This window comes from Rhipicephalus microplus, chromosome X (assembly GCF_043290135.1).
Source record: "Rhipicephalus microplus isolate Deutch F79 chromosome X, USDA_Rmic, whole genome shotgun sequence".
NCBI classification, from domain to species: Eukaryota; Metazoa; Arthropoda; class Arachnida; order Ixodida; family Ixodidae; genus Rhipicephalus; species Rhipicephalus microplus.
This window is the reverse complement of record NC_134710.1, coordinates 391,754,107-391,762,035: the sequence shown is the minus strand read 5'-3', so window position 1 is coordinate 391,762,035 and position 7,929 is coordinate 391,754,107. Positions and strand designations below refer to the sequence as shown.

General features: G+C 41.7%; 1 pseudogene; it reads left to right on the top strand.

Moving 5' to 3' along the window:
• Positions 1-235: 235 nt before the first annotated feature.
• Positions 236-3,333, top strand: LOC119162162 (protein LSM12-like; annotated as a pseudogene).
• The last annotated feature ends 4,596 nt before the right edge of the window (positions 3,334-7,929 follow it).

Sequence of the window (7,929 nt, the reverse complement as noted above, 5' to 3'; positions counted from 1 at the left end):
TATAAACGTCGGTGCAATGTTATATTTTACCGTCTAACGTTCCCTCACATTGGTTACATTCAAACCACGTTGACTCAACGTTCTGCGTTACCTGGGGTGGATCCTGTTGTAGGGCATATGTCAAATTTGAAGGAGTACCTTCAAGAACCATCACTTTTCTGTGTGCAACAAGCTTATAGGAAAACGTTTGAACTTCAGAAACGCTCTAGCCCTAGCTGCATTCTTTGGCGTTGCGATGTGGTGTCATTCAGCTCGTGTGTCCCACGACGGCATTCGCCTTTTTCTGGCCATACGAAAAACGTGAGTGCTTTTTTTTTACTTTGCAGTCAGGTCAGACATGATGCATCTTCGATACAGTGCATTTTCGCTACGTTTTCATTAGATATACGTAAGCATGGAGCTTGAATTTGTGTCTTTGGCATGCTTTCTTGAGCAAAAACGCATCACTGTATGTATAAATACAGCAACGAAGCTTGGGTGAATTGTTGAATACTTTAAAGGCTTACACCAATTTGAATGGCTCCTAAAGAACCACTTGGGCTTGGTGGTAAAACCCTTAAACAGACACTGCTATGAACATCTCGGGCAAATCATACGCGCCAAGAACAGCCTTCAGGCAGAGAATGAAGTTGCCGTTTTCTCGTGTGCCTTTTTTTAAAAAGTTGTTTCATTATTTTATTGATACCTCAAGGTTTCTCAATAGGACATTAAATGAGGGATGGACACCAAATTTAAAATACAAATGAAAAAACAAAACAAAAAGATGACGAATATACAAATTTACTGATGTTCACCCTCAATCGCCTTGGAAGAGCCAGAACCTACTGTTTCACGTTGAACACCAAGTGGCATGCTGTTGGCCAACAGCCAACATAATAAAGTGCGATATTGGGATCAGAGGTGCACCCTTGTGCCAAAGCAGTGCTCAATAGTGTGCTAATAAACCACAGTGAATGATGTTGACACACAAAAGAAACATCAAGAGCGAGCAAACGCACTTCCTTATGCCAGCTCAAAATTATAATGCACGCTGGCGTATTCTCTTTCTTCCTGCTTAGGTTCCAGAGTGCTCGTCAAGACGAGAGAAGAGAGCAAGCACTTAAAGCACGTGACAAACCCTGTCACTCCTCTCGTTCTTGACTGATTAAGAAACATTTCGCAGCAATCAGATTGTGAAGCAATGAACTCTGATATTGTGTCGTTCGAGTGCTTCATGGCCTCTTATTGTGTTGGATAATGAATCTGTTCCGCAGTTAATGTGCACCTGCAGAAATAGGTCTAAGCATTATATATTGTTGTGGGCTGCAACGATTGCCTTTGGTGTGCAAATGCAGCACAGATCTGGAGAGATCTTGACTTGTAATGTCACTGCTAAGTGTGAAAACTAACTTACCTACTCCTTTCTTTCAACAGGATCGACGACGTCACGTGGCAGGGAAAGAATATAATTGTTATGATTCGGGTAACCATCGTTCCAGCCTATCGGCCAGAGAATGCAAGGGGAAATTGGACAGCGACGCAAGTGTGCTGCATGTGCGCAAGATTGTGAGCAGCCACTTCTAGTTTGAGCGACCCATGAAAAACGTTCCTGCCTGAGCACTCCTCAGCTTAGCTGATTGGTGTGCTGAGCAGAATCATGTGTGGCAGCCACGATTGGTTTACCGGTTAACAGCACGTGTTAGCAAGGTTCTTGCGTTCGTTCAAATTTATTGTGTGCTCTTTATGTGATCGCAATAAATTTTCTTCCTTTGCTGAGCTCCTGTATCAAGTACGGCTTAACAAGGGAACTGGGGTTCATTGCATTCAGTCCTTAATTATGTTCATGACTGCTTCATCCACACTTAATGTTAAAGCACAATGCGAGATACATCTTCTGACAAAAGTGCAATATAAGTGCGCATTTATTTTGGTTGCCATGCTTCTGGAGCTAATCTCTGAGGAGTTTAACCCAGTGTGCTGAATCGCAGGAAACAAAAACAAGTGCCTAGTGAATATGACAAATTCTAAAAATCATTGCTGGCATTCACCTACATTCACTACATTTGATAAACTGTAAGATAGCCCATGACTAGCTCAAGGGACTCTGTGTAGATAGTTCATTAGTCCCTTGAGCCTGTGGTGGGCAATCTCGTATTAGTTACTTGACATAATTAATACATGACAAAATGAAAGGTGCAACTCAAGCTTTTCAATACATGTGCAAGCAAGACACTTCCAAAATATAAGTTACTGACGTGGCTCCAACAGAGCTGCCTTCTGCCTTTTTTTTTTAATGCTGCATCTAGGTGCCATAGTTAATTTAGAAGTGTAAAAAATAACAAACTTATTGCAACAAGCTATAGATTACATTACCATTGGCAATAAATATATGTCTTGGCAAGACTCAAATGAATCAACCAGTTGAAACATTCATTCAAATACAAACTTCTATTCCTAAAAAAATTGCTGGCATGCTTTGTTTCTTTTTTACCAGACAAAAACTATGCATGTGAATTCCCTTAGGTGAATTTCTTCACTCCGTCATAACGCATTTATTTATATTGTTTCTTTCTTAAAAACACCCGTGAGGCCCATTATTTTAGTTGTGTGTGTCTGCGCATCTATAGTTGGTACAAGTGATTTTGCTGAAGGGCATGTTGCTTTTCCCAGAAAATAAGAACTAATAAGATCAGTAAGTACAGAATTATGAAAGTATGCACACTGCTTGTGTTCAATATGGCAGTTCTTGCACAGCTCAAGCATTCAAATTTTTAAGCACACTCGCTGCAGACTGCTACGGCATAAGCTGCCCAATAATACACTTGTGTGATAAGTTTTCAGTGTTTTGACATTTAGGCAGCCTTTTTACTAGACTCATGTTCAAGTTCAAATGGCATCAATATGACAGCAGTCCTTGCTGCTTACTCATTCGTTTCATGGAGTGCAAGAAATAAACTGAAAAGAATGCCATTGTGAATACTAAATGTAAATTGTTGGGTGCACATTCTCATTGTCACTCCATATAATCGTGCTTTCTCTTCCCTGCCTTTTGAACATAGAGGTACTTTTCATAATACTAGTACATTGCGCTTCTTGCCATAGTTGCCTCAAGTGGCTAAAGGGTATTCCTGGCTTTCTTTGCAGCCGTATTGGCATGTGTCGATAGTCGTGTACACTCACTTACTTTTTTTGCTGATGGCCTTTTGTTCTACTCACAGGTTGAGAAGCATCTTCGGGATCAACAGAAACAAAGCCAAGGGACACGCCAAACTTCACCAACACAACCTTCAACAAAGGCCTAAGCTCTCACTCTGTTTTACCCCTACCCTAACACCTGCCTGTCATTGTTTTTTTTGTCTTTCATTCTGTTCTCCTTGTTACCTTTTTTTCTTTCAGTTTGGAGAACTTTTCAGTCATAAACAGCATTTTACAACCAAAGACCACAATATTTGAATTTGTGTTTGGCCTCGAAGAACAGCAGGCCTTATTGCCTTGTCTAAGAGTACGAGGACTGGTGGCAATCGGTTTGCAACAAAAAAATAAAAAAGGATATCACTAAGAAATTTTTGGTCACATGTTCATAGTGGCGTTTTTAGCTGTTATACACAACTTAAGTTGCATGAGACAAATGTGGCATACTTAACAATCACTGCACTGACTCTTAAACAAGTTTCCGCTACTCAATGGGGGAGTTATCGAAAACTTCAGACTTCTCCGTTGTTTCTTTAGGTGCCAATAACACACGTGCGGGATAGGCCAAGTTGTCCAGCCGTGGTAGCGTCGTGAAGTTCGGGTTCGGTGAGAACATAGCAGCGCAAACGCTTAGGCACAACAATAAGAAAGTCAAGCCCGTCTGGTCGGAAATTGCGGTGGTATAGCACACCCTTTGGAATGACAAAGTGGCGGACGGAAGCATCATTTGGGGAGCATTCCGTACGGCTGATGATGTCAAGCAGCACTGGATCGCGCTTCTGTTCTTCCCAGTTGTTAAGGAAGTCGGACACTGAGAAGATTGAGTTCTCCGAGGGCTCGTCAGTGTCCTCAGAATCGTCGACAGGGTACCGGGAGAGGCAATAGGCATCATGGTGTAGGCGGCCAGAGTTGTAGACCACTGAATAGGAAAACTCTTGCAGGCGCAAAGCCAAGAGACCAAGGCGGCCTGATGGATCTTTCTGAGAGTTGGGCCCGCAGAGCGCGTGGTATCGGTAACTACAGAAAATGGGCGTCCGTAGAGATAAGGTCGGAATTTCGCCACCGCCCATACAAGAGCCAAGCACTCACGCTCTGTGATTGAATAGTTACGTTCAGGAGTGGATAGGAGGCGGCTGTCATACGCAATAACGCAATAATGGTCATGTTATTTCTGAGCGAGCACTGCACCAATGCCATGTCCACTTGCATCTGTACGGATTTCTGTAGGGGTAGCAGGGTTGAAGAGTGCCAGAATCGGAGGAGCAGTGAGAAGAGTGATGAGAGTCGAGAACGCAGAAGCCTCTACGGAGCTCCATAAAAACGAAACGTCCTTTTTTTGAGGAGCTGCGTAGGTGGCCTCGCCATGTGAGCAAAACTTTTAACGAAGCGTCGGAAGTAGGAACTCAGTCCGATAAAGCTGCGTACATCCTTCGCATATCGTGGTACAGGAAAGTGTTTATGGCGCTGATTTTTGCTGGGTCTGGTTGTACACAGTCGGTGTCTACTAAATGGCCAAGTACCGTGCTTTGATGGCGTCCAATGTGACATTTGGATGAGTTGAGGTAATGGCAAGCGCGACGGAAGATGCCTACGGTGGCTGAGAAGTCGCAGTTTGAATCGCATTTCTGTGATGTCGCATTTCGCGCCGCTTGCCGCCGAGCCGCCTCGACGGATGCTGGGCGCGCCTGGCGTCAGACTATAGAGGGCTCGCGTTTTGCTAACGTAGCGTCGCTGTGCCCAGCATGTGCGCACGTCAACGCTACATTGGAGTAGATTGGGCCTTCATGATGCGCTCGCCTCCGTTTTTCTAGCTCCACATATACCAAATTTGATGTTACGTGACGTCAATGGATGACGAAATGTATGACTGGTGCAAACATGATAATCCTCACACGCGTGTCATGTAAGAACATGAAAACATAGCACGCTCATAGCGTGCTCGCGGCCGTTTGGCTAGCTCCACATACACTAAATTTGGTATCACGTGACCTGAACAGATGACGAAGGTAAACGAGACATTCAAACATGATAATCATGACACGGAAGTCATGTACAGTCATTTACCTCCACCTCGTAACGTTGTGCTGATTTTAAAGTGACATATCAACATTTCTCATTCCTGCTTCGCATATCATCGATTCCCACTGTACATGGGATCTGCCTTTCGTTTTTCATCGCAAGCTTCCATCTTACCTTCCTACCATATAAAAAGGATCAGAGTATTACTGATAGGAATCACTTGATATAACGCGCTTTCTCAATTACGTAATGAATGCGTTAAAACGTGGTCACTCTGTTGCGAAGTAGTTTACAGTAGTAACCTAAAACAATGCTACAAAATGAAATAAAGAAATAAGAGAGGAGAAAGATCTATGCCAGGTAAGACTAAAAGTGATCAGAATAAATTCACGCTATCTTCTGAAATAAATAGGAAAATATTCGTCGAAAACTATGAGAGGGTGGCCCTTCCCGGCGGCCATTTCTGTGCTTGCAATGTTGTAGGTTACAGGAGCTGCTGTTAAAAACAGTAAATAGAGTGGCGATGCACTTTGCAGAAACAGCTGACGTAGCGGCGTTTCAGTGTCGACAAATGTACAACTAATTCAAGCGTTTAAAATAAAGGGGAAAGACTACGCAGAATATCGAAACTCGCGGAAGCCATAAGCGCATTCAGGATCGTGTAGGTGCGTTCAAGTTATATGAAGGAATCAGAACGTGGCCTCCGCAAATCTGACTAATCAAATTTCATGCAACTTTGCAGTTGAGATTAACTACCGCCTCCGAGCAAAACAAATTTTGCAGTAAATGAGTAAATAAATAAATAATAAATAAATGAATAAGAATAAATGCAGTAATGACCTTGTTCAAATATTTTGAATATGAATTGAAAAAGTGCAAGAAAAAAATAAAAAGCTGGAACACACCAGAAAGCATAGAATCCTCGAACGAAACGTTCTCATTGTTGGGGCAGTGTGGAATTTGTGACCAGCCCCTCTCCACCATGCGAAAAGTGATAATTCAGAAAACGAAGACGATGCACGTCACCTTTAAGTCTCCCTGAAAAAAACCATGCAAGTTCGGTTTTTTTTTTCGAGTGTTTCTGTTAGGGTTCATTTAGGTAGTGTAACTATATACACTGTTTGACAAAATAGAAGTTTTTCTATTTTTTTCCATTTCCCAATTAGGACGTGTTACCTGATGAGTAGGCCCTGGCCTGTATAGTTGTCTTTCTTGCTTTATAAAACCATACATTCAACCAGCTTCCACCTTTTAACAAATCAATATGATAATATAAATGTTTTATATCGAGATTACTATGTCGGGTTTTCATTATAGACAATAGTTTATAGTGTGCAGAACAATTGTTCATGTCCAGGTAGTGAGCGTTTGAAAAACACTGAGACAATTCATTCCTTGATATAAATTTTTTGTTCTCTCTTTAAGCGAGTTGGAATGCACTGATTCGTAAGGAATCCTACTGGAACTGACCATGATGAGAATGCATCTTAGGAATCTATCTCCTTCTATATCAGTGTACATTGGAACAACGGCAACATGGGCGTGATCGTACAGCATATTTTGATGTGTAAGACGCGATGAGTCAAACACAAAAAAAGAGCTGATCATGCATACACAAACATTTCAGACCTAATTTACACAAGCACCTCTGGAGGCATGTCCAACAGGCGCAATCTTCTACATGGAACGTCTGGACAGTTTAGTGTACATAAAATATTGAGCCACAAATAAAATTTTAAAAGAAAGCTGCAGACGATATTTCAGAACATGGCGCCATACTCACATAGCTTTTTCGTTTTCATGCGCATAAAGTGTGTGCGTATCAGCACGCTTAAACTTTGGGCTTGTAAGTATATATTGTACATGAAAATTTGCGCTGAATAAACACACACAAGAGAAGAGGAGACACATCACGGCCACTAAGTTTCAAAACAATGTTTCTTTACAGATGTGTACTATGGTTTGGATACCACCGCCACTGTAGCTCAGTTCGTAGATGGACTGAGCCTACGAGTGGCAAGGCATAAACTTTCGTCCACTTTTACTTTTTCACATTAACATTAAAATAACACCAATAACAACGGATAGATTGTATGGCATCATTTTTTATTAGTTCTGTATAATCAGGTTTGTAGCATTGCTGCATACGACACCCCTGAATTCTTCTGCTACAAAAATATAGTAAGTGAAAGTTACGAATTATACCACGGTAATGATACACGGAAACATTATAGTTTAATGCAAGTTTTAGATAATCGATGACGTGTATGAAATAACATGGCGCATGGAGTATTTTTTCTCCCGTGCAATCCCTCCGCACTTAGCTTCCAGGGCTTGCATTGGTAGATGATGAAATAGAATGAAGTTGCAGCTTGCGACAAATCTTTGCGGCTTCATTTGTACTGGGTGGATTCTCACATTTTTTTTGCAGCACTTAATAACCACATTTAGTGAATGAATTTTATCAGGACTTAGAATACAGATGCAGGGCCTTTTCATGGAGAGTCCGATTTTCATGTCAAACTATATGAGGGCACCACTTCGACCTTGCCCTCTGCTCATAAAAAGCATTAAACAGTCACTGAACTCTCAAGTCCCCTTGCTTAGTAGAGTGGGTGTGTTGACTACTATTTACAGAACTAAATGGGACCAAAACCACTACATTGTTGCATCTCTCATGCAATCAATGTAATCAATTCTCAAAAACTTCCTTGGGCTTTTTCGCTGCAATGTGTTAAC